Source organism: Mesoplodon bidens, assembly GCF_964165515.1.
Source record: "Mesoplodon bidens genome assembly, chromosome: 14".
Classification (NCBI taxonomy): Eukaryota; Metazoa; Chordata; class Mammalia; order Artiodactyla; family Ziphiidae; genus Mesoplodon; species Mesoplodon bidens.
In genome coordinates, this window is record NC_138170.1 from 34,746,428 (window position 1) to 34,758,150 (window position 11,723).

At 49.9% G+C, this 11,723-nt stretch overlaps 1 long non-coding RNA gene across 1 annotated transcript; it reads left to right on the plus strand.

Annotated features, from left to right (window-relative positions):
- The first annotated feature begins 7,514 nt into the window (after positions 1-7,514).
- LOC308627869 lies at positions 7,515-8,422 on the plus strand. The gene is made up of 2 exons (XR_014017454.1): positions 7,515-7,883; positions 8,197-8,422. It is a non-coding gene; the product is annotated as an uncharacterized lncRNA (long non-coding RNA).
- Positions 8,423-11,723: the final 3,301 nt, after the last annotated feature.

The window sequence follows — 11,723 nt, forward strand, 5'->3', positions numbered from 1 at the left end:
AGGCATTCTGGTGGCTTTGGTGGGAGGAAGAGCAGGCAGTTGGTCTGTTTATGCCTATTTTCTCTATGAAGGATAGTCCCAGGCCAGGCTGAGAGTGAAAGAGGAAGGGGCGTTGAAAATATGAGGAAGAGGAAAAAGTGTGAAATTGTTGCATGGTGGAGAGAGAAAAGGACTTTTCTAAGAAACAGTAGTGGGATTGTCCAGCAGTTCAAATGCCCATTGGAAATTTATGGTCATAAATGTGAAGTGAGTCCATCCACAGTAGCTGGATAACTTTCTTTTTTTTATATATAAATTTATTTATTTATTTATGGCTGCGTTGGGTCTTCGTTGCTACACACAGGCCCTCTCCAGCTGCAGCGAGTGGGGGTCACTCCTCACTGCGGCGTGCAGGCTTCTCATTGTGGTGGCCTCTCCTGTTACGGAGCACGGGCTCCAGACACGTGGACTTCAGTAGTTGTGGCACGGAGGCTCCAGTAGTTGTGGTTCGCAGATTCCAGAGCCCAGGCTCAGCAGTCGTGGCCCACGGGCCCAGCTGCTCCGCAGCATGTGGGATCCTCCCATCCCAGGGCTCGAAGCTGTATCCCCTGCATTGGCGGGTGGATTCTCAATCACTGCGCCACCAGGGCAGCCCTAGCTGGGTAATTTTCTTCAGCGATGTTCAACTAGTTGGTTGCAGGTGTGAAGTAACCAGTTTGATTTAATCACAGCTGGGTTTTCACCAGGTGAATACGATGGAGAGAAACTAGTGTGAGGAGTTTTAGAGTGTTTGCAAGGGAGATTTCCCATGCCAGATCATGGAATCTCAGCTGGCTGATAAGTGAAGACCTGAGGGGAGACAAATAGTGCAAAAACAGTAGAGCGATGGACTGGAGGTCTCAGGTGGGAGAGCCAGTAGACTGGAAGGACCAGAGTGAGTGAGCTGGTGGGCTGGCAGGTAGTGGGATCTTTGAATCTGAGATTTTAGAGATGGTGTAGATACTCACGGTTCCCAGGTCTAGGGTATGACCAGGAGACGAGGAGGGGGCAGGAGATGTATCGCTAGGGCTAAGGTAGTCAAGCGACTTAGGGGCTAGGGTGTCGGGCGAGTCATCAGAATTGATGCTGAGGTCATCAAGAATGGTGACAGTGGAGGAGAAAGAGCCCAGTGCTGAAATCATCAAGGGACAGAGGAAGCAACCAGAAGGATAATAAGGTGACACTAATGAGAAGTGGTGGGTAGCAAGCTCTGTTGCCATGTATTCCATAGGAGCTGGGTTTTTGAAGGAAGAATAAGAACCAGATTGGAAGCTTCAGTGGTGAGTGAGGAGACATCTCCAGGCCCTGAAGCATGGCCTGAGGAGCAAAGAGCCTCTGTTGGAGAGGGCTGTGGAGCAGCAGCGTCGTCAGGGGTCAGACAGGCTTCAGGAGGAAGGAAGTGAGGGTCCCAGCCTTGGAGGAGATGGAGAGTAGAGGCCGGGGGAGGGCGTGGGAAGGCAGGGAGGACTGGGGATGGGGCCGAGGCCAGTGGCCCTGAGGCAGGATAGGATGGCTCTCCCTGGCCATTGGTGGCCCCCGGGGAAGGTGTCGGGGCAGCCACAACTGGCCCCTTTGGGGAAGCCTCCCAGATTACCCTGGCCTGGAGGGGGACTTCCTTTTCCAGGAACCCCCATAACTTTGGTTGCTCATGTTTCTCGGTTAGGCCATATCATCTACTTCCTGGTGTCTTCATCGTTCTTCTTCCGTGTGGATTTCTTATTTCCTCAATTAGAGGCAAGTTTGGGCAGAACCCCAGCTATGCCATTTTTGCACGCGCTCCAGGCCAGCACAGCACCTGATACATAATGGGCCTTCAGAAATGTTTGCTGCTGGAGTTGGATACAAATGCGGTAATGGTTTCCCTTTAAGGCCAAGAAAGGGGCCTGTCCCGGGGGTGGGGGGGAGGGTCCTTCTGCCCGAGGCCCCGCCCCCACCCCACCCCACCCCCACCCGGGCCAGCTGCGGCGGCCGCCCCTCCCCCCTCCCGCAGCCGCAGCCGCTGATCCGAGTAACCGGACGCCTGGGCCCGCTCCCCCTCCCGACCCAGGGCTCGGCGGCCAATGGCAGTGGCCCCAGCCTCCTCTGGGAGCCGAGGGGGCCCTCCCGGCGCCACCCGGCCAGGCTGGGGCACCCGGAGCGAAGGCCTGCCCGGCTGCGAGCCCGGCCTCCAACTCCCGCTCGCGGCCTGTGTTCTCCGTGCCCTGCGCGCTCTGCCGTCCGCCTGGCCCAGCCCAGACACACCCGATCTCTGCCCCGACCCGAGCCGGGGAGGTCAAGGCTGTGAAAGGAGACTGGGCGATCGGCGCAGAGCCGGCACCCGGAGGGCCAAGCCGGGACCCATCCCCAGCCCGGGGAGTCAGGACACTCGGGTTCTTGGGCGTTTGACAGGCTGAGAGACCTTGGGCAGTGGTGGAATCTCTGAGCCTCAATTTCCTCATCTGTGGGTGAGGCTAGTCCCTGTCCACCTCTTAGTGGGGCGGTGTGAGGACCTATCCAGGCAAAGGGTGTGCAAGTTCTCCTGTATTAGCCAGAGGACAGGCCGAACCCAAATCATTGGGACCTGTCGCCACCGGCCCTGCAGCGGATGAAGACTGCAGCCCCTCCTCCCCACCATCCGGGTCCCACCCACCATCCAGGGAATTCCTGGGATCAAGGGAAGAGCCTGACACAACTTTCCTTAACACCCCAGTCTGGGCGTTTCCTGCGGCTCTTCACTCCCAAGGCAGAAGTTGGCTGGTGGAGTTTAGCAACCCCCAGGGAAGGGAGTGGGAAATAAATGCTGGGCTGGAAGGATGGAGCACAGGCACCTTTCCAACTACCTATTTTATCTCCTGTGCTTACTAGAGTGGAAGACGTATAAAGAGGAAGCTCTCACCAACAATGCCTTTTTCCTCTTCCAATGATTACAACTACACACTCCTGCCTGTTACCTGCCACAGGCTACAAATACTCAAGTATTTATCTGTATACCTTTGCTCCTGGTACCTTAAAAAAAGCTAAGGAGAGCTCAGAAAATGCATTATAGTCTGAAAGAAAAGGAAGAGAGGAAGTCTTTGTCAAGGATGCATTATTTTAACATTCGCAGCTTTCTCACATCATGGCAGGGCGTGGGTCACCTATGGTGATGAGAACACAACAGGGGTGCCCTGAATCTTTGCTTCCATGTCCAGTTCCTGAACAGGCTCCCAAGTAGGTTCTGGAACCTGCAGCCTTAGCTCACACCATTTCCCGCACTGGGCTGGCAACCCTCGGGCACCTTGCCAGGGCACAGTGTCACATGGTAAACTGCTCTCTCTTCCCTGGCACTTGGACTCCAGGGCCCTGCACCCCATCAGGCTCTCTGCCCCGGGCGAATCCAAAGGCAGGATGTGGTCAGGGAGTCTGAGAGGGGGGGTCCTTAAGCGGGGAGGGGTAGAGGCGCCCACCAGCCCAGGCCTGATGTTCTGCGGGCTTCTTGAATTCATTCGCTTCCAGACCTTTTCAGCCTTGCCAAGCCCTGTGTGAAAGATCAGAACAGCTGGAAATTTCTAGCAGGAGAGTGCCAGGTGCTGAACATGTCCTGGTCTGACTTAGAAACAGTTAGGGGCCGGGGCTGTTTGGGGTTGGCATTCTTGCCTTTGCCAGACAGGCAGGAACTGCTCTCTCTTGGAAGGCACTGCCACCCCCGAGCCTGGGCTGGAGCTGCAATAAACCCAGGACACCGGGCTGGGGACGGAAGCCAGGAGCCTCCAACCTCCCAAGCCCCAGGAGGACACAAAGGGCCTCCTCTCCTGGCAAAGCAGAAGGGAACGGGCTGACCAGGGAGGGCCGGACCGTCACCCAGTCAAAGCCAGGCGGCTGCAAATGAAACACAGGCCTAGAAGGCTCCAACAGGCACTCTGTCTTTCCCAGAGCCAAGAAATCCTGGCTAGAAACTTGACTATGGAGTAAGGCAAGGCACCGGGAAATACTTGAAACCAGGCAAGACCCCTGGTAATGTTGGACTCCGGACAAACAAGGGCCTGAGCCAAATGCTTTTCCCCCACCTGGCCCAGACACAAAAGTTGAGCTGGCCAGAGAGGACCCAGGGGAGGTGGCAGAGGAGGCGGGGAGGGACCCAGCAGGAAGAGGAAACCTGGCAGCAGGGTCATTTTTACCCGGGGCTCAGACAGCAGAGCTCTCGCACAGCAAGGCTGCAGAGGGGAGAGTTCCCACTTGGCTTCACACAAGGCCAAGGTCACTCAGGCCCTTTGGAGGCTCTCACGAGGTGCTCTGGAAACTGCAACGCAGCACGCAGCGACCAGGACCAGGCTGCAGGAGCCAGCTCCCATTCGAAGGAAGGGAGTTTGTAGGGGCAGCTGCTGAGGGAGCCCAGCACCCCGCCCCCAGCCCCAGGCTGTGGCAGGACTGAGCTTCGCCCTCAGGACTAGCTCAATCCTTACATCGCAGGCTCAGCCTGCTTCATTTTATTTTATTTTATTTTGAAAATTATTTATTTATTTGGCTGCACCGGGTCTTAGTTGCTGCACGCGGGATCTCACTGCCCCATGCGGGATCTTTAGTTGTGGCATGCGGGCTCTTAGTTGAGGCATGCAGGATCTAGTTCCCCGACCAGAGATCGAACCCGGGTCCCCTGCATTGGGAGCACGGAGCCTTAATCACTGGAGCACCAAGGAAGTCCCAGCCTGCTTTATTTTAAATGCATCCACATAGTAGCACATGTTATGGGTAAACTTTATAAACCTACTAAGGAATTTTCTTTTATTCATATTTCTCGTAATATGTGAAGGGAGGGTTACTTTTTAAAAGTTCCAAAATTAAAGAGAAATCATCCTGTGTTGAGGATGGACTCGGGGTCTCAATTTTCTTTATCCTTTGCTGGATCTTGAAAAAAAAAGAATAAAAAGAAGTGTTCCACAGCACGAAATCTTCTTAAAAAAAAAAAAAAAGCTAGAACATGCTCTATAAAAAGAAGTTCAGACAAAAAGTATAAAGAAAAGAGCAAAAAGTCACCTATTAATCCCACTCCCCAGTGATAGCCCTGATATCATTTTTGCGTATTTTTCCCAGACTATTTTCTATGCACGCAGATACATATTTTTATATGAGGTACAATTATTAACATCAGAATGTCTTCTCCTTCTTCCTCCCCATGCCCACTGCAGAAAATCCTGAATATGCCTATTTGGTTTCCCCTCACTTCTCTCTTCCAGAGAGAGGAAGAATTATCACTTGCTGAGAAGAGCTAAATTGATCTACATAATAAAGGAATGCAGTGGGACAGACCGAGTTCCAGAGTAGGGAAAAGCCTTCTGGACTAGAGTTCAGTAGAGTGTTCAGATTGTAGCACATTCGAGGCTCTGGAGCAGCTACAGGGTGTAGAGAATTGGGCTTGGAGGATGGGGCTTCTGAGATGGGCTGATATGGTTATGACCTGGAGCCCTTTTAATGTTCTTCCAGAAATGTAATTAAATAATGGAATTTATTTTGTATTAATTTTGGCTATTAAGCTATGCATTAAGTCCATATAGAGACTGAAACTTATGGTCTCCCCTCTCATTTACAAGGGTTATGTTTTTTAAATTTGGGGACACACTATATTTCCTTTTTATATGCTTTTTTTAAAAATTAAGTTTCATGGTCAAGTCAATAAATGGAGATATTTGTTATCCTCTTAAACAGCTGTATGGCTGTCCTTCATTCATCTTCACCATAATTTATTTAACCCGTCCCTTGTTGATGATCATTTATGTTATTCCATGTTCACTGTTATCAACAATTACCCAGAGGCTATCCCTATGTATATACATCTTGGCACTCTTGCTGAATTCTTCCTTAGGATGTATTCCTGAAAGTATAACTGTAGGGTCAAAAGAAAAGAACATTCAAATTTTAGTGCACAGTGCCAAGTTGCTCTCTGTAAAGATTGAACAAATTAAAACAACCACTTACAGGGGCGGATTCTGCTCTTGAGTGTAGTGCTGTTGGCAAGGGAAGTCCCAGTGGGCCAAGCAGCCAGAGATGCTCTGGGAAAGAGCTGAGCTGTAGCACAGGGTAGGGCAAAAAAGAAGGGTCTTCCAGGGAACATGGTAAGAAAGCCAGTGAAGGCTCTATGGAAATTACTTTTGCTACCCAGCATCCCTTCCCTGGGGGAATCACCTTCCCCTCCACAGTACCCCATTCAGCCTATGAGCTTTGGGTGGCGCTGACCTCCCACCTTCTCCGAGACGCCCATCCTGGGCTGGCCGCAGAGGTGACCATATGACTGGAGCCAGATCAGTCAGAAGTCTCCATATCCTGAAGGGGGTGATGGGTCCAAGCCAGGAAGAAGTCTTTCTGCTCACTGAGCAGAATGTGACACCAGAACTGGCAGTGACCCTCTCCTCCCATCCCATGCAGATCTGAGAGATGGAGACAAAACCTTGACAGCCTTGCAGAGCCCCGGGATCTAGCCATGTTTGAAGGCATGAGGCCCATCCCGGGCTTTTTGTGCACTGCCAAAAGTCCTTTCTCCCCCTCAAATTGTCATGAGATTTTATTTTTTTAAGCATTGGCTTTTTTTTTTTAATGAGGTAAATTTCACATAATATCAACCATTAACCGTTTTAAAATGTGCAGTTCAGTGGCGTTTAGTACATTCATATTGTTGTACAACAGTTGCCTCTATCCAGTTCCAAAGGCATTTTCATCACCACAAAAGGAAACTCCATACCCATCGAGCAATCACTTCCTATTCCCTCTTCCTCTCAGGAAGTTTCATATAAGTGGAATCATACAACATGTGATGTTTTGCATCTGGTTTCTTTCACTTAGCATGCTGTTTTCAAGGTTTACCCATGTTGTCGAGTGTTTAAGTATTTCATTCCTTTTTAAGCCTGAATACTATTCCACTGTAAGGAATACACCACATTTTGTCTGTCCATTCTGATGGACATTTGAGTTGTTTCTACATTTTGGCTACTGTGATTAAGGGTGCTATGAACATTCATGTGTTCGTATACCCCATTCTTTGGGGTATATATACTTCGGGGTGGAATTGCTGGGCCACATTGTAATTCTATGCCCATACATTCTACATTCTTTTTCTAGTGTAAGCCCACGTGAAGTGGGTTTCTTTCCTGGGCAGCCAAAGGAGTCCTGACTTACTCAGGCCTTGAAAGACGAACCAGCCTGGCCGAAGTGGAGAGCAGGGAGGAAAGTGTTCACCCTGGAAAGGGTGGGCAAGCAGCAGCAGAGACACGGAAGCAGAGCGGGGAGGAAGTACATTCTCGAGTGGGAATGCCACATGAGAAAGTCTTTTCTGGACACGTAGCCGGGCCACACTGTCTGGAAGACCCACAGAGAAGAGGAATCTTAGAGCAGTTGCTTTGGCAACGCAGTCTGTGAGAGGAAATACCCTCCTTCCTCTTTTTCTTCCTCCCCCCACCCCTTCCTGCCAACGCCTGTGCAGGATGCACCGACGGGGAGCAGTCTGGGTGGGAAAGAACACATTTTGCTTTTTCAATGAGAAAGGTTTGTTTCACTCTGGGCCTCCTGCAGCTCAGCCAGGGATCGATTTCTCCATGGCGGTGGGCCACAGGTCGGCCCTCAGGACCACGTCTGAGAGGGCCAGCCACCTTCAAACCTGCCCACTCTGCCCGGGACTCCAGGCAGAGGGAAGCCCCTGATCCAGCTCAGAAAAGAAATCAGTGAGGTCTCTGCTCCTGTTCCTTCATTCCTAGCACCCACCCCTCTCGGCACCCCGATGTCATGAGTCCCTTTGGGGGGCACCGAACCAGGACAATGGAGATCTGTGTTTCTGCTCACTCTCATTGAAGGCCAATTGCTCACTCTAATTGAGATTCTCCTCAGAATCTGCATCTCCCCCCCTATGGAATGGAATGCAGGTAGGAAGCAATTCTACTGACTTTCTTTGGTGTTGAACCCCTTCCGTGTGTGTCATGGTGGGCAAGCTCCTGGGCAATGGAGGAAGAGGGGGGCTTTGGAAATATGAATAACTCAAGGCTCCTGACCCTGAGGCACATGCAGCTCAGTGGGGGAGATAGATGTGTACCCAGAGGAGACAGGGGGCAGCATAAAGCAGAGCAGACGACATTACAACGGTAGGGAAATTTGGTTTTAGATCTCTCCTAGTGAATATTTACTTACTTGGTTGACTGTGTATTTTAAAAATTTAATCAGAGTAATGCCTTCACATAGTTTAGGAGCTGAAACAGCAGCCCCAAGTTACCAGCCAGGTGAGGGAGCCATCTTGGAAGTGGATCCTCCAGCCCCAGTCAGACCTTCAGGTGACTGCACCCTCTGCTGATACTGTGACTAAGACCTTTCTGTAAGAGACCCTGAACTGCATCTGCCAAGCTAGGGAGAATTTCTGACCCACAGAAACTGTGTGAGGTAATAAATGGTTATTGTTTGAAGCAGTTAAGTTTGGAGATAATTCATTACATGACAATGGAAAACGAATACATAATGGTTGCTATTATTATTTTCTTGGGCTAGAACAAGGACGCCTTGCTCGTAGGTTGTGTATTATGAAATGGGCTAAGCACTATCCAGACAAGTTACGAAGCTTCATTTGAAATGGTAAGTCTCACACCAATCCGAAGTATACTTCAGAAGCCAGTGGTCTCAGGGAGGCGATGCCTGGGCTGACAGACCTCGTCCACAGATGACCTCAAGTGCTCAGGTGACAAATATCCAAATGAGAGTTATGGGGCTATGGATCTAATGCAGTTCCCACGGTTAGGAACTGATCGAGCACTTTCAGTAGAAAAAAAACAGTCCCAGCTGCAGGTTCATTTGAGTCTGGCGCTTGTTTCCAGCGTGTGGAAGCTCGGCCCTTCCCATGAAAACATGGCGAAAACCTCTGCAGTATTTCCCAGCGAAATTGGCTTCCTTCCCTGTCACCAGGAGATGAACAGAGCTGTGGGCACATGAGCAGCATTTCATCAGCTAATGTGCGCTCATGTCCAAGAAGTCCCCACCCCTCTCCGCTCTCGGTACCTGAGATTCTGGGAAATCGGCTTTATTGTCAGCCTCTAGGTTTCCTTATCATTATGAGAACCGAGCTCCTCGGAAACAGGTGGCCACGGGGGAGCTGAAGAAAGAGGAAGATGAAGCAAGACCCACACAGCCTGGCAAGGAGATAGTTCTCAGCCTGAAAACTCCAGAAACCTTTGTCAAAAACCCACTGTTTGGGGGAATACGTTTGGTAGGGCTTCTCTCAGTGACCAAATTTGAACCCCCTTCCTTGAAAGAAATTTGCTATAAAACATTTCAAAGAGTGTTTTAAACACTTCTTAATTTTTTTTGCTGCTTATTCCTTTCTTTTCCGGTTTTGCTGCTTGGAGACAGACCTTAGATCCAGCAATCTCTCCCTCCCCATGACTATAAGGAAGAGCAGTTGAGAAATGACCACTTTTCAATTTTTCCACGTCCCTTGGGAAAAAAGAACACAAAACTCAAGTTTGAACCTTCTAAGGACCAAGTGTTTATAAGTCTTTCCTCCTTCAGCAGAGACCCTGAGAAGGTAAAGGAAACAAATCCAGCGACTGGTTATTTAAAAGCCTTCGCTTAGCATTTGATGAAGGATGCATTTCGGATTAACTATTAAAATTGACTTCCAGTTCCCAATGGAAATTGAACATGTCCAGGCACTTCCCAGAGGGTAAATGTAGAAACCAATGTTGAAAAATCTGAGTCTGGGTTTCTTAGAAATAACCCCAGTTTGTGTGGATAAAGGGACTCTCCCACAGACCCCTTGGCCTCCACTCATGTCCTCGCCCAGCGAACAATATCATGCCATAGCTGAAGGGTAAATGGTGTGTGAATAAGGTATCTCTAGCAGCAACTTTAGACAAGGCTTGCAATGAAAGAAAAGCAAAAATGAAATCAAAGTAAAACACTGCCGGTGCTTCTCTTGTAATTTGCATCATATTACCCATAATGATTTGTAATTTTACATTTAAAGCTATTATCTTTTGGCAGACACCTTGACTTTAAATAAGTGTCTGTTACCCCAAGGGGCTGCGACAAACTGTGCCTCGAATCCCACAGTAAGATCCAGAGTGAGGTTAAGGTTATCCACACCAGAGTACGGCCACCCGGGAAGGAACACCACCAGCCTGAGGCCATGCCTTGCTCCTTGGCCTGAGGCTGTCCCCTACACTGGCACTTACCGTGGTCACTGCTTTGGTGACTGTCATCCTGCCAAAGGGCTTTAAGTTACCACCATCCATCTGCTCCCACTTCTTTCTGCATAGAAAGAATTAGGTAGCTTGCCTTTTTCCCTCGGTTTCCCTAGGACTGTCTGATAAGTGCACTAAAGGATCATCTCTTGGTCCCTGACATCTAGGAAGCTACATATGCTTAAAAACAGCAAGAAGTTCCCCAAGGAGCTGCTGGCAGAATGAGACGTTGGATGGATCCCAACTGGAGTGCCATTCCACAGCTGCACACGCCTTTAAGTGACAGGAGACTGAGGACTGAGAGGGGGTTATCGCAGAATATTCTGATCTTCTTGTCAGAGCCTGAAAGCTCCTTGGAGCAAATGACTACACAGAAATTCAATCAGAATTTCAGGCAGAAGCAAACTGAGGGGCTGACTGGGGGCTATTGCTTCCCAGAACACATATTCTACACATTGATAGGTACTGATATAGTTTAAAGAAATAGGACCATGACATAAAGTACACGGCCAGTGTCTGGCACACAGTTAACCTATCAGTTCGCTCTTTCTGTTTAACTAACCAGCCAAAACTTAGTGGCTTAAAACAGCAACTGTTACTTAGCTCACTGCTCTGCAGTTGGGCATATTAGGCTGGCTCACTCATGCCCTGCTGTCTGCTGCCGATCAGCTGGGGGCTGGCTGGTCTGCAGTGGCCTCAGCTGGGGCAGCTCCCATGCTCCACGTGGCCTGTCACTCTCCGGCAGGCTAGCCCGGCCCGCTCACCTGAGTTCCCGAGAGAGAAGAAGCAGGCACCTTCTCTCGAGGCCTAGGCTCAGAACTGCACAAATAACACCCACTGCTTTCTTCTGGGCCAAGCGAGTCACTGGGCAGCCCGAATTCAAGGAGTGGAGAACTAGCCTGTGGCTCTTGCTGGGAAGGGCTGCAAAGCCATGATGCAGAGCAGTAAGCACGAGGAGTGGTGGAGGGTTGTTGCCATTTTTGCGATCTACTGCTGTAGGTAGCAACAAAGTCTGTGAGTGTGTGTATAATTTTCAAGCATTTCCAAAAGGAACTACATTACTGTGTTAGTTGACAAGCTAGGGTGAAAAGATATATGGAAAAGCAAGACCATCAGACTGATAAGGAGGTAAAGGGTGACACCTTTGTTAATGCTCCCTTGACAGCCAACTCCCTCCCAGGGCCCTCCTCTGATCCAGCCCCTCTCCCCTCCCCTTCATATGAGAACCCAGCTTGACCTTGCTCAAGACCAGAATCCTGTCCTCAGGACGCTGGCATGTGGTTAAGGAGACTTTCTCCATCCTTTAGCTCCTCATCTAGCGATGCTCTTCGCTTGTGAGTTACTCAACTTCTCAATGGGGTTTCAGTCTGTCCAGGAAGAACGGAAGCTCTGCTCCGAGACTTGAGGGTTCATTACCCTGATGTAGAATGTTTATTTCCCTCTCATTTGGACGCTAGTAAGAGGTTAGTGACATATGCAGTGTCCATGAGACCATACTGTTCCTCGTGCTGGCTGGATATTTGGAGGCAAGTGTGAAGA